General features: G+C 46.9%; 1 protein-coding gene and 2 long non-coding RNA genes across 5 annotated transcripts in view; 2 read left to right on the top strand and 1 right to left on the bottom strand.

Annotated features, from left to right (window-relative positions):
- LOC144889691 (uncharacterized) overlaps positions 1–10605 on the bottom strand; it is a 56273-nt gene extending 45668 nt beyond the window's left edge. The window contains exon 1 of the long non-coding RNA XR_013622003.1: positions 10539–10605. This is a non-coding gene — a long non-coding RNA (uncharacterized LOC144889691). The remainder of the gene's footprint in view (positions 1–10538) is intronic.
- LOC137418230 (E3 ubiquitin/ISG15 ligase TRIM25-like) overlaps positions 1–25175 on the top strand; it is a 1962167-nt gene that overhangs the window by 1621420 nt on the left and 315572 nt on the right. The window lies entirely within an intron of this gene.
- LOC144889689 (uncharacterized) lies at positions 15966–20266 on the top strand. The gene is made up of 3 exons (XR_013622000.1): positions 15966–16294; positions 16495–16554; positions 19723–20266. It is a non-coding gene; the product is annotated as an uncharacterized LOC144889689 (long non-coding RNA).

The following is a 25175-nucleotide window of genomic DNA, read 5'->3' as shown; positions in this document are numbered from 1 at the left end:
CCATATCCTTTTAATGCACCTTTGTTGCACCTGTGCAGCCGACCTGTGCAGCACTTTGCTGCCAAACCTTTTGCTACACCTCATCACACTATGAACCTCAAGCCTTGTGGCCTTGCACCTCTGCTGTGCAGCATCCGGCTGCAAAATCATCTTGCACTTCGCACCACTTGTTTGAGTGGCATTAATGCCACGCAGTTGGACCACGTGAGAACGGACCTGCTGGCCAATGAAAAAAAAAAAAGAAGCATTTTTGTGCATTTTATTATTGTGTGCAAGGCATAAGAAGCTGTGCAAGTTTAGATGGCCTTGAAGTTTCAAATGGCCTGTATGCCGGTCAGGGGGCCAGCCGGTTTGATAGACGCACACGGAAGAAGCAAGATGCAAGAAGCAAGCAGCAAGTGTCACTTTTATGTGTGTTTTGCTGCATTTTCTCTCCCCTCCAATCTTCTCTTCCAAAAAGAGCAGGTCCTGGGTCATAGAATTGTAAATATATGTGCTTGTAAATATAAGAATGCTGCCCACCGGGTATATGTTTAGTTTGAAAATTCCAGAAATACTCGGGTAGTTGTGGGCATAAAACTGTAAGGTAGCTGCTCAACGCAATAGGAGGGACATATTTAGTGTTAAAACTGTCGCACACATGGGTCAGAGTAAATGGTAGGGGGAACCACACCTATGTGTCACATTTAAAAGTAAGGATAATTTTGCATGTCCGGCTCTACCGGTCATTCCATTGGTGGTTTCGACTCGGGACGAGTCTGACTATAGAGAGGTGTAGTGTTGCGGTTTTGGAAATAAAGTTGAATTCCCCCTCGCAGGTAGACGCACCACAACATGAAGCCTCGCGATAGTTCAGTTATTTCTTAGTAAATGTAAGCGTAGTCCTTTCCTGTGTTTTAGTTTTGCGTTGAGTAGGCCAGTGAGCTTAGGTGTTCTTTTGGCGCTGAAATGCCACGCGGCAGGCCTGAACAAGCCTACCGAGGCCGAAGGGAGGCATGGCAGGAGGAGTGGTCGGTAAGCACGAGCGGCCAATCAGGGCTCGAGGGGAGTGACTAACCACGACGACCAAAGGCAGGGTTTGGAACATTCGAGTCAGGCCGGGTGGGAGCCATATAACCGTGCTCCGAGCCCCCCACCTCAGTTCCGAGATGAGAAGCAGCTCGGGTCGAGAAAGAGAAAGTTGAGTTGAGTAAGACAAGTTCTCGGTCAGAGTCATGTGCAAGTTACAATTCCCTGTGAGACGAGTTGTAGCTCCCCGTGAGAGTGAGTTGGGTTGAGCTTGAGAACATGAGAGGAACTGCAGAACGAGCGAATTGAATTGCCAATTGTACAGAAACTTTCCCCGTGCCCTGCGCTGTATTAATCGTGCGCTCGAGAGGACGACCCGCGCCGGGTCACAGACGCGTGATTTCCTCCTGCCTGCCTTCGCCTATGTACGTGCCGCGAACATCAGAGCCACGCCGGGCGAGCTGCCCAGGAGCGACTGACGGTGAGACGCGCCTAACATTCATCACTCCATCTCCCTGTGTGCGTGAGTGGGCCCTTCGTCTGGGCAATTAGTAAGATTCATTAAGCTCTGCTCTGTGTCCCCCTTTCCTTCATCATTATCATTGTAAATAATAATAAATCATGTTCTTCCTCTGATCTTTTCTCTTCCTCTTGGTCTTTTCGAAGCTGTTCCATGCGCTCACGCTTTCGAAGCCAAGTAATCTTTCACAATTGTGTTTTTGTCGAGACTGTATCTATCTTTTGGTGTGTGTACTTATAGCGTTTCTTTAGGAAAATTTTCGGTGCTAATTTTTCGTACATGTTTACACAATCGTCGGTTAATGTGTATCAAGTATTCTGAGGCCTCGTACTCGTAGGCTTAGGCTACCGTACCGTCTCCGACCTTGTGGTTTTGTTTTTCTCTCAGCGGTGCGTCCAATGCGCTGCAATTATTTTCGTTCTCTGTTTCGTCCCAGTCGTTCACACCATACCTCCTTGTTTAATATCTCTACTCAAAAAAAAAAAAAAAAAAATTTTTTTTTTTCCCTTCTCAGGTCTTATTCGTTTATTTGTTGTTCTTATTTGTTCGTTCGTTCTTCGTTCACGTTGTTCGCGATCACGCGATTAGAAATGTATAATCTCTCCCCTGAACAACTATTTTCTCTCATATATTATAACACTTTTTTCTTCTTCTCCTACAAAAGGATGCTTTCGTCTTGCTCACCAAATCTATTCATTCCAAAAAAATAAAATAATACCATCTCCAACAGTTCCTCTTTTCTACATTCCCTAAACTCTCCAGAACTCCACCCCTCCTTCAGCATCCTCAAACGTATATTTTACTCAAAGGTCTCAAACTCCTTTTGCAAAAAATGTTTGTTTCCCATGAATCGTACACTTTTCAAAATCCAATCTCACCCCTCCCCTCCAAATCTTCCCCATCCCCCCTTCCCTCCAAAACTTCCCCATCCCCCCTCCCCTCCAAAACTTCCCCATCACCCCTCCCCTCCAAAACTTCCCCATCACCCCTCCCCTCCAAATCCTCCCCATCACCCAACCCCCATCCCTTTCAAATCTCCCCCCTTACCCCTTCCCTCCCCTCCCTCCTAAACTCCCCCCACACCCCTCCCCTCTGAGACTCTCCCTCGCTCCTCCCCTCCTAGACTCCCCTCTCACCCCTGCTCCTCAAAGCATCCTCCCTGCTTCTTCCCCCTTCCAACTTTCACCTTCATCTCCCCCAACCTTCTGCCTCACTCTTCCCCCTCCTCAAATAACACCTCACTGTGCCTCACCCAATCTCCATCAAACCATTTGTCCGCCCCATTCTTCCCTTTCTCCAAGCTATTCTGACATCTCTGAAATCTCCGACACACCTTCAACAGCTCTCCCTACCTCTTCCTCCTCTTCCACATCTTACCCTACCCCTCCCCCCCCTGTTCTGTACCCGATGCTCCCCCTTCCTCTTCATTAACGGTATGGACCTCAAACATCCGGGGCCTTCGCTCAAATTTGACTGATCTCTCCACACAGGTTGCTTCTCACAAACCAGATGTGATCTGCTTAACAGAAACTTTCCTCATTCATGATGTCTCAGATTCCTTGGTATCTCTCCCAGGTTACTCCCTCCTCCGGTATGATAGACCTGAGCCTCGTCCTGGAGGTGGGGTTGCTATCTTTATAAAAAACTCTCTTCCTCACTCGCCCTACACTGCCCTCTCTCCACCTCACCCCCAGGAATACCTTTGGCTACGGCTTCCCCTTCGCTCCCACCTTTTGTTCATATGTGTGTTGTACCATCCACCAAACAGTGATGACTCCATCTACATCTCGCTGTCTGATAATATGGACCAACTTCTATCTACCCATCCCAACTCTCTCTTCCTCATATGTGGTGATTTCAATTGTCACCATGCCAGTTGGCTGGGTGTGGGTACCTCTCTCACCAGCCATGGCTCTTCAGCAAAGGACTTCTGCGACTCACTGGGACTGACACAATCTGTCAATTTCCCGACCCGGATCTCAGTCAACGGAGCATCTTCTCTTCTGGACTTGGTTATGACTAACTTCCCTGAAAATGTCTGCTGCTCTTCTTCTGCTCCAATCGGCTCATCTGATCATGTGCTTGTCAAAGTGGACATCTCTCTGGCCATTCTCAGAGAGCCTCCTCAGCTTCGACGAGTGTGTCGTTTCACTCAGGCCAACTGGCACGGTCTTCAAGCAGCCATCAATCATCTGGACTGGTCTCCCATCTCTACCGCCTCTGACATCAACTCATCCTGGGAATTCTTTCAAAGTAAATTGCTCTCTCTCATGCACAGATTTATCCCATCTCGTCTTCAGTTGTCATACCCTTCCTCCCATCCATGGAACACGGAATCTTGTGGTGAGGCTGTTGCCCTGAACCAACTTGCTTTCGTCTCCTGGAAAGCAAATCCAACGGAAGGAAATCTCATTTCCTTTCACAAAGCCCGAAACAAGTGTGTGTCCACCCTCAGGAGAGCCAGGAAACAATATCTCACCGTTCTCAAGACCGAACTCTCTTATCTGTCTCCCTCTTCCAAATCCTGGTAGCGTCTGTTCAAATCCGTTTCTGGTGTTTGTTCCCCCGCCATCCCCTCCCACACCTCAAACGGCTTAACGGCTGACTCCGCACGTGAAAAAACTGAATGCCTCAACTCTGTGTTTGCCTCTAAATCTTGTGTCCCAAACCCATCCCTCTCTGTACCCACCATACCCAGTCGTACCCAGCTGCTCCTGGACTCCGTGTCCTTTCCTCCTGACAAGGTGGAAAAGATTCTGTCAACCCTCGACTCTGATTCGGCAACTGGTCCTGAGGGCATGAGCCCACGGGTCCTAAAATCATGTTCTTCCGCTCTTTCACTCCCTCTTTCTGTTCTCTTCACCCTCTCTTTTGCTCAAGGTCATCTGCCATCTGCTTGGAAACCAGCCAACATCACCGCTTTGCACAAAAAAGGTGCAACAACAGATCCTAGCAACTACAGACCAATCAGACTTCTCCCAATTATCAGCAAAGTCATGGAATCCATCATTGCTTCAGATATGAAATCTTTCCTCTTCTCCAATGGCTTGATCTCTGATCATCAATTTGGTTTCAGACCTGGTCACTCTACTCTGGACATGCTGCTTCTGCTTTCTCAACAATGGATCGAGGTCCTCAACTCCAAACAGGAAATTAGAGCTGTCTCCCTTGACATTTCACATGCCTTCGATACGGTCTGGCACCCTGCTCTGCTCACCAAACTCTCCTCCTTTGGTATCCATGGAAATCTCCATGCATGGCTGGCGGACTTCCTCTCTGGTCGTAGTCAACGTGTGGCCCTGAATGGGTTTCTCTCATCTCCTCTTCCTGTTCAGGCTGGAGTTCCCCAAGGTAGTGTTCTGGGCCCTGTGCTTTTTCTGGTCTTCATCAATGATCTCACTTACTCTCTTGAAAATCCTCTCTATCTCTTTGCTCTACTCTACTTTGATGACTCTACTCTCTGTCGCTGCATTCTTCATCCCTCAGATCGGCAGTCTGCAGCCTCCTCACTCTCTGCAGACCTGGACAAAATCACAGACTGGGCAAACAAATGGAACATGTCTTTCAATCATGATAAATCTCACACTCTTACGATGTCTCTCCGAAAATACCGACTGGACAACCCTCCCATCCACTTTCTGAATAATCCTCTCCAAGAAGTTCTGTCACTCAAGCTTTTGGGTCTCACTATATTTGCCATGATCTTTCCTGGGAAAACCACATTTCAAATCTGGCCTCCAAAGCCAGTCACCGACTGGGCATCCTCCGTCGTGCGAAGTCCTTCCTTGGCACACCTGAGCTCCTCACCACATACAAGGCTTTCATCCGCAGCTCTATGGAATACTGCTCTCCCCTCTGGTCTGGTGCTCCTGCCTCACACCTCGCTCTTCTTCACGCTGTTGAAACCAAAGCGTTCAGAATCATTGGAATCTCCCACGATGAAGCTAACTCCAAGGGCCTTTCACTCACTCACCGCAGGCAGGTTGGTGGTCTTTCCATCTTCTACCGACTCCACTCCGGCCTTGCCCTTCCCCCAGCTTTTTTTTTTTTTTTTTTTTTTTTTTTTTTTTTTTTTTTTTTTTTTTTTTTTTTTTTTTTTTTTTTTTTTTTTTTTTTTTTTTTTTTTTTTTTTTTTTTTTTTTGTATACAAGGTCGAGGCTCGTGAAAGAGCGAACATTAATCACACAGAAAGACAAACCGACACATAAAACATATAACATAGGGAGCGGTAGACAAGATGGGGAGAGAGGGGGAAGGACACAAACACAACATTTGAGAGCAGGGACCGAGAGACATGGAGACATCGAGAGATCTGAGAGAGGGCGAGGGCTTTGGGGGGGGGCGTGGGAAGGGGGCGGTGGGAGAGGTATAAAACATATGGACACTGCCAGGACTTCCAGGAAAGAAGTTGGAATTTCAAACAAGGTGGATCTGGGGTGAATTAGCGGGGGTAGAAAAGATCAAGGTTTTGGATGGGGGAAGATAAGAGATGGTGGTGAACAGCTGTTTTAAAGACCTGGAGGGAGGAGTGGGATTGAAGGGAGTGAGGGAGTTTGTTCCAGAGGCGGGAGAAAAGAGGAATGAAAGAGTGAAGGTGAGCAGAGAGCCGAGATTTCGGCAGTTTAACCATCAGAGGGTTGCTGGCAGATCTTGTGCGACCTGTAGGAATATTTGGGGGACAGAGCACAGAGAGAGCTGGGGGTGCAAGGCCGGAGAGGAGTCGGTAGAAGACAGAAAGACCACCTACCTGCCTGCGGTGAGTGAGTGAAAGGCCCTCAGAGATAGCTTCATCGCGGGAGATTCCAATAATTCTGAAAGCTTTGGTTTCAACAGCGTGAAGCCGAGCTAGGTGTGAGGCAGGAGCACCGGCCCATAGGGGAGAACAGTATTCCATTGAGCTGCGGATGAAAGCCTTGTATGTGGTGAGGAGCTCAGGTGTGCCGAGGAAGGACTTCGCACGACGGAGGATGCCCAGTCGGCGACTGGCTTTGGAGGCCAGCTTGGAAATGTGGTTTTCCCAAGAAAGATCATGGCAGATAGTGAGACCCAAAATCTTGAGCGACAGAACTTCTTGGAGAGGATTGTTGAGAAAGTAGATGGGAGGGTTGCCCAGTCGATCTTTTCGGAGAGACATAGTAAGAGTGTGAGATTTGTCAGGATTGAAAGACATGTTCCACTTGTTTGACCAGTCTGTGATTTTGTCCAGGTCTTCAGAGAGTGAGGAGGCAGCAGACTGCCGATCTGAGGGAAGAGGAATGGAGCGGCAGAGAGTGGAGTCATCAGCAAAGAGATAGAGAGGATTTTCGAGAGAGTCAGAGAGATCATTGATGAAGACCAGAAAAAGCACGGGGCCCAGAACACTGCCTTGGGGAACTCCAGCCTGAACAGGAAGAGGAGATGAGAGAAACCCATTCAGGGCCACACGTTGACGATGACTAGAGAGGAGTCCGCCAGCCATGCGTGGAGATTTCCATGGATACCAAAGGAGGAGAGTTTGGTGAGCAGAGCGGGGTGCCAGACCGTGTCGAAGGCACGTGATATGTCGAGGGAGACAGCTCTAATTTCCTGTTTGGCATTGAGGACCTCCATCCATTGTTGAGACAGCAGAAGCAGCATGTCCAGAGTAGAGTGACCTGGTCTGAAACCAAATTGATGATCAGAGATCAAGCCATTGGAGAAGAGGAAAGATTTCATATCCGAAGCAATGATGGATTCCATGACTTTGCTGATAATTGGGAGAAGGCTGATTGGTCTGTAGTTGCTAGGATCTGTTTTTGCACCTTTTTTGTGCAAAGCGGTGATGTTGGCTGATTTCCAAGCAGATGGCAGTTGACCTTGAGCAAAAGAGAGGGTGAAGAGAACAGAGAGAGGGTGAGATAGAGCAGCAGAGCAGGATTTTAGGACCCGTGGGCTGATGCCGTCGGGTCCAGTTGCAGAATCAGAGTCGAGGGTTGACAGAAACTTTTCCACCTTGTCAGGAGGAAAGGACACGGAGTCCAGGAGCAGCAGGGTACGCCTGGGTATGGTGGGTACAGAGAGGGATGGGTTTGGGACACAAGATTTAGAGGCAAACACAGAGTTGAGGCATTCAGCTTTTTCACGTGCGGAGTCAGCTGTGTAGCCGTTTGAGGTAAGGGAGGGGATGGAGGGGGAACAAACACCAGAAACGGATTTGACCAGACGCCACCAGGATTTGGAAGAGGGAGACAGATAAGAGAGTTCGGTCTTGAGAACGGAGAGATATTGTTTCCTGGCTCTCCTGAGGGTGGACACACACTTGTTTCGGGCTTTGTGAAAGGAAATGAGATTTCCTTCCGTTGAATTTGCTTTCCAGGAGACGAAGGCAAGTTGTTTCTGGGCAACAGCCTCACCACAAGATTCCGTGTACCATGGACGGGAGGAAGGGTATGACAACTGAAGACGAGATGGGATAAATCTGTGCATGAGAGAGAGCAATTTACTTTGGAAGAATTCCCAGGATGAGTTGATGTCAGAGGTGGTAGAGATGGGAGACCAGTCCAGATGATTGATGGCTGCTTGAAGACCGTGCCAGTTGGCCTGAGTGAAATGCCAGACTCGTCGACGCTGAGCAGGCTCCCTGAGGATGGTCAGAGAGATGTCCACTTTAACAAGGACATGATCAGATGATCCGATCGGAGCAGAAGAAGAGCAGCAGACATTTTCAGGGAAGTTAGTCATAACCAAGTCCAGAAGAGAAGATGTTCCGTTGACTGAGATCCGGGTCGGGAAATTGACAGATTGTGTCAGTCCCAGTGAGTCGCAGAAGTCCTTTGCTGAGGAGCCATGGCTGGTGAGAGAGGTACCCACACCCAGCCAACTGGCATGATGACAGTTGAGTCTGGGCTCTGTCCCCCAAATATTCCTACAGGTCGCACAAGATCTGCCTGCAACCCTCTTATGGTTAAACTGCCAAAATCAAGACTTTCTGCTCACCTTCACTCCTTCATTCCTCTTTTCTCCCGCCTCTGGAACAAACTCCCTCACTCTCTTCAATCCCACTCCACCCTCCAGGTCTTTTAAACAGCTGTTCACCACAATCTCTTATCCTCCCCCATCCAAAACCTTGATCTTTTCTACCCCCGCTAATTTCGGTCCCCTTGTTTTATACCTCTGCCCCCCCCCCCCTTCCCACGCCTCCTCCCCTCAAGCCCTCTCCCTCCCACACTTCTCCCTGCTCTCAAATGTTGTGGTTGTGTGCTTCCCCTTCTCTCCCCATCTTGTCTTCCACTCCCTCTTTTTGTATATTTTGTTTGTCTGGTTGTTTTGTTTGTGAAATAAATGTTAGCTCTTTCACGAGCCTCGATTCAGTCTACAAAAAAAATAATAATAATAATTCTGACCGTCCTGTCTCTTCCATCCATCCATTGGCTTCGCATGGTACGAATAAATCCGCTCGAATCAGGTTCCAATAAAAGTAGCAGTACGAGTCACGTTATATGCATACCGCTCTCGGGCGTAGTCGATTAAGCGTGGCTTATGCGAGGCTCGATCCCCGCTTTCGTGGCAGCGTGGGTTAAAGGTACGTGCGAATTTGTCCCGATAACCTTTTTCACGTTTGCCCGGAAGCGGCGATTCGGCCTCGCGGACCGAAAGACCCAGGGAAAAAAAGGCGTTTAACCCCCCCTTTGTAAAGGTAACAGGCTTTGGGAGATCCGCAACAATATGAATACGGAGATAAAAAGATTGAATCAAGTAATGCTGCAAATGAATACAGTAGCGTGAACATAATGGCATAACAAAAATGTTATGGATTGTGTCAGTTGTACAAGATCGGTGAACTCATATCACCACAAGTTACACATCATGAAAATTAAAGTGATGTAAGACACCATTTGAAGATCACATACTAGTAGTAAACAATATAGAAATAATTACTTATGTTTAAAAAAAATTACGTTGGCGAAACTTATCAAAAACGAATTTGGCGACGTTTCGAGCGCTAAAAACTTGAGATTTGGCGATTGATGAATTGAATGTAAATCGGTGCTCAGCAGGAATGAGGTGTTGAGAGGGTGGGGATGAGGTGTTGAGAGGGTGGGGACGAGGCGTTCAGAGGGTGGGGCCGAGGCGTTGAGGGGGGTAGGATGAGGTGTTTTGGGGACAGGACACGGTGTTGAGGGGATGGGACGAGATGAGATGAGGTGTTGAGGGGACGGGACGAGGTGTTGAGGGGGATGGGACGAGGTGTTGAGGGGGACGGGACGAGGTGTTGAGGGGGACGGGACGAGGTGTTGAGGGGGACGGGACGAGGTGTTGAGGGGGACGGGACGAGGTGTTGAGGTGACGGGATGAGGTGTTGAGGGGAACGGGATGAGGTGTTGAGGGGAACGGGATGAGGTGTTGAGGCCGGGCCAAGGTGTTGAGAGGTTCGGGACGGGGTGTTGAGGACGGGACGAGGTGTTGAGGTTCGGGACTGGGTGTTGAGGCGGCCGCACTTTGGCGAAGCTCGGGTTTCGTGTCAAATGCCGAGGAAGATGAGGGAGAGCCCCGGAGTAATCCATGGGGTGGATCCATCCATGGAAATTGATTAAATGAGGTGAAACTTTGCGGACAGTGGAGTTATCGATCCTCAAAGATCCTGTCGATGTCTCAGCACAATCACGAGCAAATATCTCAACATGGGTGTCTTGTGTTGAACTTTATTGTTCTCACAATAAAACGCTCACACACCGTAAGGAAGTTACAAACTCCTACTGACACCGTAGAAACGATTACAGTGCACACAAAATACCAATAGTTAGAACAATGTCACATTATCTGATATATAATATATCTAGATCGTTCAACTTTTCAATTGACAGAGACATAGAGCATGATAAATGAACTCAAAACCACGTGGTTTGGGCCCACAAACACGAGGCTGAGGTGACAACAGAAACTAAATAATACTAAAGTTTGATATAAAAACACTTGAAACCACAAAATACTTTGTTCCATCGATGTCCGACATGTTTATACACTGAATTATAATGACGGAATACCTTGTTACCTCTTTATTCTGGGCTCCAAAGATGCGTTTCCTTGCTTAGATACGGCGGCTTCTCTTCCGTTCAAAGACGTTTGGCGAATGAATAAAACTCGAAGATCTACTTTCGAACATGGTCTAAATAATCACACACGTATATTACAAGCTATTCCATTGCATGACTCTGGGCTTGCTAAACACATCTTGTGGTAACAGAGTGTTGAAACTAAAGTATATCGATACAAATCAGGGGTAATATGTAGCACTATTTCCTGATTACGTATGTACACAAACTTGTGAGTTGTGATGCGGTCCTCGCCAAGAACACTGCGCTGTATGACCGGAAGTGCGTCAGAAGTAAATCAAGATACCGGTTGATTATTTTTAACATTACCAGTTGCAGTACAAATAATATTAAAATATATCATGTAATGAAGTTATATTTAACAACCAGTAACAGAAAATATAATTATGCGATGTTATCATTTACACCGATCCCTCTGAACCGCCGTGTTGTGAGGCGCCCGAGCCACGTCAGTATAATTATAACTTTGATTAAGGGATCTTCAAACAATGGAGCATTTCTGATATCTGTCTCCATCCACCCTAATCCTTGTGTTGGTTTAACGGTTATGGTGGAGACCTTGGGATCAGAGGGTCCTGAGTTTGAATCCCGGTCAGCCGTTGAATTAACACCGGGTGGGTTGACTCACCTATCATCGTTCCGAGGTCGGCAAAATGAGTACCAACTCACTGTGTCCTCTCTCAAGGAGATTGGTGGCAGGATTTTCACTCGGGACATTGGCGAGGTGTGTGTGTGTCGGGATTGCATGGTGCTGAGGTCACTTTGATAGTGTTGTCTAACTCACCAACTTCTTACTATAATTCACCAAATGTCCATCCGTCCATTCGAAGGTACAGCAAAAACGGCTCAACCGATCGCAACGATATTTTAAATGGGTATTCCTGGGACCCCTGGGAGTAAAATAGGCTATTGTAGCGGTTACCGCAAGCATGTCTGTCTGTCTGTCTGTCTGTCTGTGTGTCTGTTTGACATGTTATAACTTGAGAATGGATTAATGGATTTCAATGAATCAAACTACGGTGGATTCGGGTACCTCATGGGAATGTTTGTGATACCAAAAAAATAAAAAAAAATTTTTTTTTTTGTATGGGTCCATGGACACGCGTGTCGAAACTGCAAATGCCAACACGTGACGTTGGGTATACCTGCACGGAGAGCAGGATCTTCCAGGAAACCATTTGTTGTTCCCCCATAGATTAACCATCTCAGCAAAGACTGGTATTTCCGTCAGCGAAGCGATGGATCTTATATTCTCGTCAACATAAAACATCGGGGCGCTCACCTGGTCAAATAAACAGTATAATACACCGACTACAGGTATTTTGAACCAATTTCAATGGTTGCTAGAAGACAGGTTAGCATGTAGAATAATATCAACATCATAAGACTATAAAACAAACAAATAAATAAATACATATTTTGGGGGCAAACTCCTCCCACCACGGGGCAACGCCTCCCACCCCGGGGCAACACCTCCCACCCCGGGGCAACACCTCCCACCGTGGGGCAAAACCTCCCACCCCGGGGCAACCCCTCCCACCACGGGGCAACCCCGAACCACCACGGGGCAACCCCTCCCACCCCGAGGCAACCCCTCCCACCCGGGGCAACACCTGGCACCCCGGGGCAACACCTCCCACCCCGGGGCAACACCTCCCACCCAGGGCAACCCCTCCCAGCCCGGGGCAACACCTCCCACCCCGGGGAAACACCTGGCACCCCAGGGCAACACCTCCCACCCCGGGGCAACACCTGGCACCCCTGGGCAACACCTCCCACCCCGGGGCAACACCTGGCACCCCGGGGCAACACCTCCCACCCAGGGCAACACCTGGCACCCCGGGGCAACACCTCCCACCCCGGGGCAACACCTCCCACCCAGGGCAACCCCTCCCACCCCGGGGAAACACCTCCCACCCCGGTGAAACACCTGGCACCCCAGGGCAACACCTCCCACCCTGGGGCAACACCTCCCACCCAGGGCAACCGCTCCCACCCAGGTGCAACACCTCCCACCCAGGGCAACCCCTCCCACCCTGGGGCAACACCTCCCACCCTGGGGCAACCCCTCCCACCCTGGGGCAACACCTCCCACCCTGGGGCAACACCTCCCACCCTGGGGCAACACCTCCCACCCAGGGCAACCCCTCCCACCCCGGGGCAACCTCTCCCACCCTGGGGCAACAACTCCCACCCCGGGGCAACACCTCCCACCTTGGGGCAACACCTCCCACCCCCCACCCCGTATATCCACAAAGGAGCAGATTTTTTTTAATGCCCTGAATAAACTCTGGTGCATCATGGGAGATGAACGTTGTGATCAAGTTTCATCGAAATCGTTTGTGTAGTTTCAGAGGAAAAAGCAAATTCCTATTTTGAGGGTTAAACCTGGATCCACTTCACCCCCTTAGACGGCGAATGTTTTAATGCCTTAAACAAACTTTAGTCACAACACAACAAATATCATTTGTGCCAAATTTGGTCGCAATCCCATCAGCGGTTTCGGAGAAGAGGTTTCAAGTGTTTACGGACGGACGGACGGACGACGCGTCATCACATAAGCTCACCTGAACTTCGTTCCAGGTGAGATAAATACACGTGTAAAACAATCAACGTGGAGTGCTAAAACCACTTGGTTTCCATGGTGATACGGTGGCTCGCTTCATGGAGACATCTCCGGAATTGGAAAGCAATTGGAGGATGAAAGTAACAGGACAAGCACGATGTCTGAGAGGAATCCACACTCGCTCTGAGGTGTCTAACCTGGGTTTGAATCCCGACCGAGCTATAAACTGTCATCCCGGTGTTTCACTAGCGCAGAGTGACTCATCAATGTGTGTGTCGACCTGTTAAACAGTGTCACACCTGCAGGATTTTCAATCTCCCCTCCTTCCCCGCCCCCCCTCCTCAATCTGTCTCCCCTCAACCTCTGACCCCCCTCAACCTCTGACCCCCCTCAACCTCTGACCCCTCCTCAACCTCTGACCCCCTCAACCTCTGACCCCCCTCAACCTCTGACCCCCCTTTACCCTCTGACCCCCCCCCCTCAACCTCTGTCCCCTCCTCATCATCTCTCCTCACTCTCACAGATCTCCTCCCTCGTCTTCTCCCCTCCCGATCCACTCCCCCTCGAAGTTGTTCTCGGTGAAGTAAATAAATAAATAATGCAAGTTGTTCATCGTGAAATAAATAAACAAATGAAGTTGTTGATCGTAAAGTGAATAAATAAAACAATTGTTGTAATAAAAGTTTTTTTGTGATAAAGAGATTAATGTTTTGTGTTCTTGTCCGTTTTGTCTGACAATGTCCACGACCCCGTGTGGTGTCCGCAGATGGACGGAGCCCGAGTCTGGACACAAACTCTGCACATCGAGAGATGAAGATCTCCGGGGATCTCAGGACGGCGACTCGAACCAGGACCGAGAATCAGTACCCGGAACATCCTGATCGATTTGATGTTTGTTCACAAGTTGTTTCCCGTGATTGTTTCTCCTCAGGTCGTCATTACTGGGAGGTCGATGTGAGGTCGAGTTGTTGGTGCGGAATCGGATTCTGTTTGAACTCCATGGGGAGAAAAGGGAGAAAGAGCGAGTTGGGAATGAATCCCGAGTCTTGGTGTTTATATAAATGTGATAACAAATACTCCGCACATCACAACAAACATCGAACCTTCCTGTCCATCCCGGGGGATCATGAACGGTTTGGGTTCTTCTTGGATTGCGAGGCGGGAGAGTTGACGTGTTTCGGGGATTCGCGGGTCCTGCACGTGTTCAGGGGGAACTTCACGGACCCCGTTAAACCCGCTATTGGGGTTTGGGGTGATGGTGGTTCCGTTTATTTTGTACATTTCGTGAAATAGTCAGGTTCACTACGTCAATAAATTATATTTCGTTCAAAATCATGGTAGATTAGCAAACCTATACATTTTTGGAAAGGTTATAGCATAAGGAAACTAAAAATCAATGTTTACATTTGGAGAGATACCTGTATGGCGGCCATTTTGGATTTTCAAAATGGCCACTGTAAAATACATATTTTGTTCTATTTCTGCCTCTAATTACCCTAAAAACTTTAAAAATATATACTAAACCTATATTTTCAGGGACAAGGAATCCAATGAAAGTATCAAATTAGTGCTATGGGGAATGGTAAGACACGAATCAAAGGTTTTGAATTGCAAAATACTGTCTTTATATTCGCGATAAGTTGCATAATCAAATACATGTTATCATTTTGTACAGGCAGTTAATAACATCAAAATGTGTCACAATAATTCATATCACCAAACATACACAGGCAGTCAGCAAAATCATATATACACATGCAGTCAGTATAACTTCACATCTACACAGGCAGTCGATGACAAAATATACACAGGCAGTCAATGGCATCAAACATACACGATTACAGAATATGCCATTTAGAGTTCGTCATCACTGTCCTGTGTGTCGTATCCGACAATATAGTCCGCATCGTTTTCACAGTCCGTTCGACACAAGCAAAGGTCGGTCAAATTGATTGGCAAATGGAATTGGTCGAATGGTCGATCGAATCGATTGGTCGAATGGTCGAATTGGTCGAATGGAATTGGTCGATTGGTCGAATTGGTCAAATCGAATTGGTCGGAATTGGCAAATGTAAACTGATTTTCAGATTTTCCATGTAATAACGTTTCCAAAAATGTATAGGTTTGCTAATCTACCACGATTTTGAACGAAAAAACATAGTGAACCTCACTAAATTGAATCAAAATCATGTGTTTCGTTCAAGCGATAATGACTGAAGTGTTTACAGACCCAATCCCTCACTCACTCACTCACTCACTCCACTCCACTCCACTCACTTATGGACAATCCTCGATCGCATAAGCTCACCGTACTAAAGTCCAGGTGAGCTAAAAATTCTAAGTTGGTAAAGGGAATTTTTAAATCTATAATTTTATCACGGAGCAACCAATTGATTAATTTTACCAAGAACGAGCTCACATCAACATAAATCATTCACATGTTCCTAAAATCATTCACATGTACCTTGAATCATTCACATGTACCTTGAATCATTCACATGTACCTTGAAATATTCACATGTACCTGGAATCAATTACATGCACATTGAATAATTCACATGTTCCTTGAATAATTCACATGTACCTTGAATCATTCACATGTACCTTGAATCATTCACATGCACCTTGAATCATTCACATGTACCTTGAATCATTCACATGTACCTTGAATCAATCACATGTACCTTGAATCATTCACATGTACCTTGAATCATTCACATGTACCTTGAATCAATCACATGCATATTGAATAATTCACAAGTTCCTTGAAGCATTCACATGTACCTTGAATCATTCACATGTACCTTGAATCATTCACATGCACCTTGAATCATTCACATGTACCTTGAATCATTCACATGTACCTTGAATCAATTACATGCATATTGAATAATTCGCAAGTTCCTTGAATCATTCACGTGTACCTTGAATCATTCACATGTACCTTGAATCAATCACATGTACCTTGAAGCAATTACATGCACATTGAATCATTCACATGCACATTCAATAAGTCACATGTTCCTGGAATAATGTGATGTTCAATTCCAGTGAAGAACGAAAGATTCTTTCTATCTTGCGGAGAAAACGAATTTGCGATCACTCGATTTTAATACATCAGAGAGAAATGTAAGAACAATGTTGTGAAATTTCCTTCATTCATCAATTAAAATTATGTTTTATTTAATACAAAATGGAGGTTCCATGTCTCTTCCCCCATGTTTGTTGTGTTTAGATTTTTGGTTAAAAGTTTTTAAAATGTTCATAAACATAAAAACAAGTGAATTTCACATCTGGTAATTTTTGTTAATCTTTAATCATTTCCACAGAAGGACCGGTGGAGCATCCGGAGAAGGTGGAGCTGGAGCAGAACAACTTGAGAAGACTTTGTAAGTGAAGGGAATTGGGGAGGGGGTTCTTCTTCTTCCTTCCATTTACAGATAATTTAAAATTCCATATTTTCTTCTTTTCATTCTTTCCTTTTCCTTCTGTTTTATTTCCCTATTTATATTTTCCTTCACTCTATTCCACTTATTTATTTTCCAACTCGATTTTCCCTCTTGTCAAGTGTCACAAGACCCAAAGTTTGTTTAATTGAACGATGTCCAACCAGGAGGAGGGGATAGTCCAAACTTGTGTTTGCTGATTAAAGGCCTTTCTTAATCCCCACTCTGTCCTCCCTCATCTCTCATCCCCCTCCCTCTCTCTTCCCCTCACTCTCTCTTCCCATCCCTCTCTCTTCCCATCCCTCTCTCTCCTCGCTTCTCTCTCTCCCCATCCCTCTCCCCGACTATCCCAGCCCCTCCCTCTCTCTCCACTCCTCTTTCTCCCGCACTACTCCATCCCTCTCTCTCTCTCCCCAACTACCCCAACCCCTCTCTCTCTCTCTTCGCCACTACCCCATCCCCTCTCTCTTCCCCACTACCCCATCCCCTCTCTCTCTTCCCCACTACCCCATCCTCCTCTCTGTCTCCCACTACCCCCATCCTCCTCTCTCTCTTCCCCACTACCCCCATCCCCCTCTCTCTCTCCCCCACTACCCCATCCTCCTCTCTCTCTTCCCCACTACCCCATCCTCCTCTCTCTCTTCCCCACTACCCCATCCCCCTCTCTCTCTCCCCCACTACCCCATCCTCCTCTCTCTCTTTCCCACTTCCCCATCCCCCCTCTCTCTTCCCCACTACCCCATTCTCCTCTCTGTCTCCCACTACCCCCATCCTCCTCTCTCTCTTCCCCACTACCCCATCCTCCTCTTTCTCTTTCCCACTTCCCCATCCCCCCTCTCTCTTCCCCACTACCCCATCCTCCTCTCTGTCTCCCACTACCCCATCCTCCTCTCTCTCTTCCCCACGACCCCACCCCCCCTCTATCTTCCCCACTATCCCCACCCTCCTCTCTGTCTCCCACTACCCCCATCCTCCTCTCTCTCTTCCCCACGACCCCATCCTCCTCTCTCTCTCTTCCCCACTACCCCATCCTCCTCTCTCTCTTCCCCACTACCCCATCCTCCTCTCTGTCTCCCACTACCCCATCGTCCTCTCTGTCTCCCACTACCCCATCCCCTCTCTCTCTTCCCCACTACCCCATCCCCCCTCTCTCTTCCCCACTACCCCATCCTCCTCTCTGTCTCCCACTACCCCATCCTCCTCGCTGTCTCCCACTACCCCCATCCCCCTCTCTCTCTTCCCCAATACCCCATCCCCCTCTCTCTCTTCCCCACTACCCCATCGCCGTCTCTCTCTTCCCCACTACCCCATCCCCCCCTCTCTCTCTCTTCCCCACTACCCCATTCCCCTCTTTCTTTCGTCCTCCCCTCTCACCAACGATGTAATCAGAAGAAGATCTTTCTTGACAAATCCTGGTTCGTTCTGAAACATAATCCGGTATAAATTGCTCGTTCGTCCCAGATAAAATTTACAACCCTGAAGGAATTTGTAAGATATTTCCCAATCTCTCACAGAAACATCTTACATCAACAAACATTGTGGAATCATTTCTCTATAATAATAAAAAGGTGTGTGTGTGTGTGTGTGTGTGTGTGTGTGTGTGTGTGTGTGTGTGTGTGTCCGTCCGTCCATCCGTCCGCCCGTCCGTCTCCTCGTTAACTCAGAAACCATGAAACGCAGTACCCCCAAACTTTGCATACATACTTCTCCACCCCCAAGGGATTACATGAATGAAAACGGTGTGTTTGTGTGTGTGTGTTTAAGATAATTTACACTCACAGGCTTATCTTTGGTCAGCCTGCGTTCAGGTCGCTTTGCTTGGGGTCTTAATTCCCTCATTTTGTCCACTCAACTCGAGTGTGCCCTGCGTCAGAACAGGTCGGTTTGTGTACAATAAAGCTTGTTCGAGTGCTTGAGCTGCTTGGTGAGCGCTCTCCAAGCAGCTTGGTAATGGATGGAACACCCCTGCTCCCTCCTCAGATTGAGTCTATTTTATTTAGTTCCTTCATTTACCGAGTAAAAATATGGGCAACACACCTGGCGCTCACCTGGTTGAATAAACAGAAACTGCACTGACTAAATGTATTTTAAACCAATTTCAATGGTTGCGAGAAGACAGGACAGCAGGGAGAATCAAACGAACATAATCATGTCTTTAAACAAACAAAAACATACCTATTTTGGGGTCCACTCCCACCCACCTAGTTTACCCTCTTTTCTAATTCCTTGAACAAACATTTGTACATCACGGGTGGTGAAGGTTGTGGGGGAGTTTCATCGAAATAATGTGCGTAGTTTCAGGGAAAAAGCAAATACCTATTTTGGGGTCAAACGTGGATCCACTTTGACCCCCTAAGGCCCCGACTTTTTTATTGCCCTAAACAAACTTTAGACAGAACACAACAAATACAATTTGTGCCAAATTTGGTCAAAATCTCATCAGCGGTTTCGCAGAATAAGTTGCAAGTGTTTACAGACGGACGACGCGTCATCGCATAAGCTCACCTGAACTTTGTTCCAGGTGAGATAAAAATTACGTATATCAACGAACGAAGCAGCCCCTCTCCCCCCCCCCCCCCGCATCCCTCTCCCCCCACCCCCCGGTGCCTCGCCTTTGTTGTTCTATTTTATTTTCCCCCTTTTTGTCCGATCTGCTTTCATTATACGACGCGTCACTTCCACATAAACAGATACATTGATACATATAAACACCGTTGTCTGTCCGCCATTGTTCCTTATCCACGGCGACTTCTTATAAGTTACAAACTCCAGACTCAGGGTGCAAACACACATTTATGAAGGGGAGAGGGTAACATCGGCAATGTGCCCACAGTATCACGTGGGGGCATGGGGGGACGGGGGGAGACGGTAACATCGGTAATGTGCCCACAGCATCACGTGGGGGGACGGGGGGAGACGGTAACATCGGTAATGTGCCCACAGCATCACGTGGGGGCATGGGGGGACGGGGGGAGAAGGTAACATCGGCAATGTGCATAAATGAATAAAAACAATTGTTGTAATAAAAGTTTTTTTGTGATAAAAAGATTAATGTGTTTGTTTTTGTCCGTTTGTCTAACAATGTCCGCGACTCCGTGTTCGTGTCCGCAGATGGATGGAGCCCGAGTCTGGACCCAAACTCTGCACATCGACAGATCAAGATCTCCGGGGTCTCAGGACGGCGACTCGAACCGGGACCGAGAATCAGTACCCAGAACATCCTGATCGGTTTGATGTTTATATACAAGTTGTTTCCTGTGATTGTTTCTCCTCAGGTCGCCATTACTGGGAGGTCGATGTGAGGTCGAGTCGTTTGTGCAGAATCGGAATCTATTTAAACTCCATGGGGAGAAAAGGGGCAGAGAGCAGGTTGGGAGAGAATCCCGAGTCTTGGTGTTTAGAGAAATGTGATGACGAATTCTCCGCATATCACAACGTTCAACGTACCTTCCTGTCCGTCCCGGGGGATCATGAACGGTTTGGGTTCTTCTTGGATTGCGAGGCGGGAGAGTTGACGTGTTTCGGGGACTCGCGGGTCCTGCACGTGTTCAGGGGGAACTTCATGGACCCCGTTAAACCCGCTATTGCGGTTTGGGGTGATGGTGGTTCCGTTCATTTTGTACATTTAGTGAAATAAACTTTCATCACGAACTGATCCGGGTATTTTGGGTTCAAATCAATCAAATCATTTACCTGTTCATGACGATGTCATCACTGATTAATGTTTATATTATAATAAAGTTTATATAATTTAATAAGTTCGTTGTTTATCTTATTTAATGTGAAATGAACTTTAACCTGAACTCTTCATTCTCTTCACGATACAATACAGATTCTTCTTCTTCAAAGGTGTGATTGAACGGGATGTTTGAGTGAAAAAAATCCCTCCAGGTAGATGAAACACTTTGTGTTTACCTGGAATGGGGCACGAGCGGTAAAGGTGGGTTTTCACGGGACACGCGAACGGTTCGCGAAGGAGGCGAATGTCGAAAAAATGGCAAAGTCCAACATTCGTATTTTAGGCTCCAAAAGTTCGCCAAACATGCGCGGGGGTTCGGAAGCGTCGTCAGTTGTTCGCAGGAGTCGTTTTTTGTTCGGCGGGAATTTCAAAAAAGTTTGAAATTCCCGGCGAACAATTGACGACGCTTCCGAACCCCCGCGCATGTTTGGCGAACTTTTGGAGCCTAAAATACGAATGTTGGACTTTGCCATTTTTTCGACATTCGCATCCTTCGCGAACCGTTCGCGTGTCCCGTGAAAACCCACCTTTATAGTGAAGGTGAGAGTGTGTTTGGATCGGATCACAGGTAGAATGTGGATCCCTGGATGGAATTAACAGAACGTTCATCAGGTATCCCTAATCACACTGTTGGAAACATGACCAGGTGACATTTCCGATGTTACTTTCTCTTTTGTGCCGATGAAGGGTTCACAACCGAAACGTCAGGTTCTCATTGTTTCCCTCGGAGGTTTTAATCTTAATCTTCGTGGAAATCTCTTCCATCCAATCAAAACACAGAGATAAAATCATTTAATAACCAGTGTAGTGACGTCACGAAGTTAATTTAGCGTCATCAAGTGAATGCAAATTCCAGAGAAGGTGTCACATCATGTACTGTGATAAACATTTCATATTCACCTGGCGGGAGGTAAACCGTGATCATACAGGTGCTGCCCTCAGGGCGACATTGCACTCCGGGTGGGGCAGGTTGGGGTTCACCCTCGAATTTCCCCCAATTGGGGGAAACTCGATCCGACAATTTTTGGTCGTGGGGACTTCGATCTCGCTATCCACGGATATTTAAACAAAGAACAGGTAAACACCTTCATGTTAAACATTCACCAATTCACTTCTCTTTTTTATTTTACACGTCGATGCCATTGAATGTTGATATTACAACCTGCATGACGAATCTTCCCAGGTGTTACGTTTGTATCGTGAGTGAAAAACCTGCGATAAAACATGTACGAAACATGCTTTGTGACGTCACAATAGGGAACAATGCAGAGTGGAATTGAAAACAAGGGTGTTTCACAGGTAGAATGATCCATCAATGCGCGGTATGGGGCTCATCATCGTGTTTCACAGGTAGGACGATCCATCAATGCGCGGTATGGGGCTCATCCCGGTGTTTCACAGGTAGGATGATCCATCAATGGGCGGTAGGGGGCTCATCCCGGTGTTTCACAGGGAGGATGATCCATCAATGGGCGGTATGGGGTTCATCATTGTGTTTCACAGGTAGGATGATCCATCAATGCACGGTATGGGGCTCATCCCGGTGTTTCACAGGTAGGATGACCCATCAATGTGCGGTAGGGGGCTCATCCAGGTGTTTCACAGGTCGGATGATCCATCAATGCACGGTATGGGGCTCATCATGGTGTTTCACAGGTAGGATGATCCATCAATGCGCGGTATGGGGCTCATCACGGTGTTTCACAGGTAGGATGATCCATCAATGCGCGGTATGGGGCTCATCATTGTGTTTCACAGGTAGGATGATCCATCAATGCGCGGTATGGGGCTCATCCCGGTGTTTCACAGGTAGGATGATCCATCAATGTACGGTAGGGGGCTCATCCAGGTGTTTCACAGGTAGGATGATCCATCAATGCACGGTATGGGGCTCATCATGGTGTTTCACAGGTAGGATGATCCATCAATGCACGGTATGGGGCTCATCATGGTGTTTCACAGGTAGGATGATCAATCAATGCGCGGTAGGGGGCTCATCATGGTGTTTCACAGGTAGGATGATCCATCAATGCGAGTACCGTCCCTCGGATGAACATCAAACGGGAATCCCGTCTACCGATATTAGTTGTTGAACGTTAAAGATCCCACGGTATCCTTCGTGAAGAGCAGGTGAGCTATCGCCGGCATCCTGAACAAATTACAGAACAAATCCACTGTAACCTGCACAGGTCATTGGTCCTCAACTTCACAGGTCACTGCACTCAGTCAATGACGCGACCCCAACACCTTGTGCCGCATTCAAAAGAAGAAGAAGAAGGATCCATGATTAAACACCATACCTGGTTCTGTTCTGAAGCCTCGTCAGTCCAAACACCATTGAACTTACCGCGAGTTTCACTCACAGTGAAATGTACCTTTTGGAATTCTGTACCTGTATCTCGTGATAGATACTTCTTCGTCACCATCAGGTATTGTGGGATACCTGTCACGTGTTTACTGTGTCCAGTACATATCAGGTATGGCAGCATGTTTATACCTCAAGGTGCTGTTCCCACCTGCCAGCTCTTTCACTTTCCACACACCTTTTTAGTACAAGGACCATGTTGATGTACACAAGACACATTGGTCGCTCTTGGTTCTTGTACAAGTTTCCGGCTGGACAAGGAACGACTTTGCTGTCGATCTCTCCAGGTTAGACCACTCACCTTAGTCTGGAAGTGCTGAATTCCTGCCCATGGAGCTCTTCCAGGTGTTTTGGTTCATGGTCCTGATGTATCAGCTTTCACCTCATCATCGTTACCTGAATGTTGGTAGATGTTGTGGGTAGTGCCACGCGTTGTTGTACCTTCCAGTGTGTTCATGGAAGTCCAGGTTATCAATGGAACTTTGAGTAAATTTTCCACCTTTATGGTTTGTGGGAATCAAGAGCTCACCTTGTTCCTGGTCCTCCTCACTAGTCCGTGACATGGAAGAGATATATCTCTGGCTCGTTGATACCTGATGATATTGATAAAACGGGTCAATATTGTACACCGCACCTTTCCTATGCCCTCTCCAGGCATTGCAAATCGTCATTGCCGGGCACCGAAGGGGGCTCGGCAGTGACGCACGCTGAAAGAGAGTACTCAGTTTTCACTCTGGTTGTTTCCTTGTTTCCTTGTTTGTTTGCTTGTTTGTTTGTCCAGACGATATCTCAGCCATCCTTTGAGCTAGGAAGCTGAAATTTCGGCACAATAGTGAGCAAGTCCTTTGTCAAAAACTTTATTTTTTGTTTTTTGATTAATCAATTAATTAAGGAGTTATTTAATTATTAGCGATTAATTAAGTACTTATTTAATTAATCAAATTTCCTTTCTCTTCTGACCATTAACTCAGGCACCTTTTGAGTTAGGAAGCTGATATTTGGACATGCCAATGACCAGGTGATTTGGCTGCAAAGGCTATTTTTGATTTATTAATTAATCAATTAATCAATTAATCGATTAATTATTTAATTATTTGATTAATTACAATTTTTTTTATTTAAAGTTACAGATTCTGATGAAATGGTGGTGGTTTATGTGTTCTCTGACCGAATTGATTAATAATTTAATTTTTTTATGATTATTATTTATTTATTTTCATTATTAATCATTTATTTATCTTCTTTCTCATTTGGCCAATATCTCAGGCACCTTTTGAGCTCAGAAGCTAATATTTGGACATGAGTGACCAAGGGATGTGGCTATCAAGGATATTTTTGGTTTATTGATTTATCAAGTAATCAATGAATCGATTAATTATTTAATTATTCGATTAATTACTAAATAAATAAAAAATTCCCACTTAGATTCTGATGAAATGGTGGTGGTTTATGTGTTCTGTGACCGAATTGATTGATAATTTAATTTTTTAATGATTATTATTTACTTATTTTCATTAATAATCATTTATTTATATTCTTTCTCATTTGGCCAATATCTCAGGCACCTTTTGAGCTGGGAAGCTAATATTTGGACATGACAGTGACCAAGTGATGTGGCTATCAAGGATATTTTTGATTTATTGATTAATCATTTAATCGATTCATTATTTATTGATTAATCGATGAATTACTTATTGATTAATCAATTAATTATTTAATTTTTTATTAATGACTTATTTGATTAAATTTCTATAAGATACATCTTCCGATGAAGCACTAGTGGTTAGCCATTAGCCAATTGATTAAGAAAATATTTTGTGATAATCTTTTATTGATTTTAATTATACAATTAATCAATCAATTAGTGTACACCTCTCCCTCCCAATGCAGCCTCTATGAGCTGCACTGCGGTATTGCTGGGCGCCGCAGGCGCCCCGGCAATGCCGCGCTGTAGGATATTTCATTATTTGGCATGGGGGCGTTGTACTGAAGGAGCTATGCTCCAACGCGAGTCGGAAGGATTGACGCGACCAAAGACAGAAATTCGTCCGAGTTGCTTTATTGCACGTATCAAACTCGGGTACTCTGAAAAGCCCATTTATCGGGCAGCAATATATATACACATTATGCCGGAGCGTTTGCCCGGGAAAAGCGAGACCGGGCATGCCCGGGCGTCAAGGGCGAGTCCTGGAAAGGCGAGTCTGGACCTGCCCGGGCATCCTGGGCGAGCCCTGGAAAGGCGAGGCTGGGCGTGCCCGGGCATCCTGGGCGAGTCCTGGAAAGGCGAGAGCAGGCATGCCCGGGCGTCCTGGGCGAGCCCTGGAAAGGCGAGAGCGGGCATGCCCGGGTGTCCTGGGCGAGCCCTGGAAAGAAGAGTCTGGGCATGCCCGGGAACGATGAGACCGGGCGTGCCCGGGAGGCTCGGGCGAGCCCGGGAACAGCGAGTCCGGGCATGCCCGG

Source organism: Myxine glutinosa, chromosome 1 (assembly GCF_964187855.1).
Source record: "Myxine glutinosa chromosome 1, kmMyxGlut1.1, whole genome shotgun sequence".
NCBI lineage: Eukaryota > Metazoa > Chordata > Myxini > Myxiniformes > Myxinidae > Myxine > Myxine glutinosa.
Note: the sequence above shows the minus strand (reverse complement) of the source record. Positions and strands in the feature narration are given on the sequence as shown.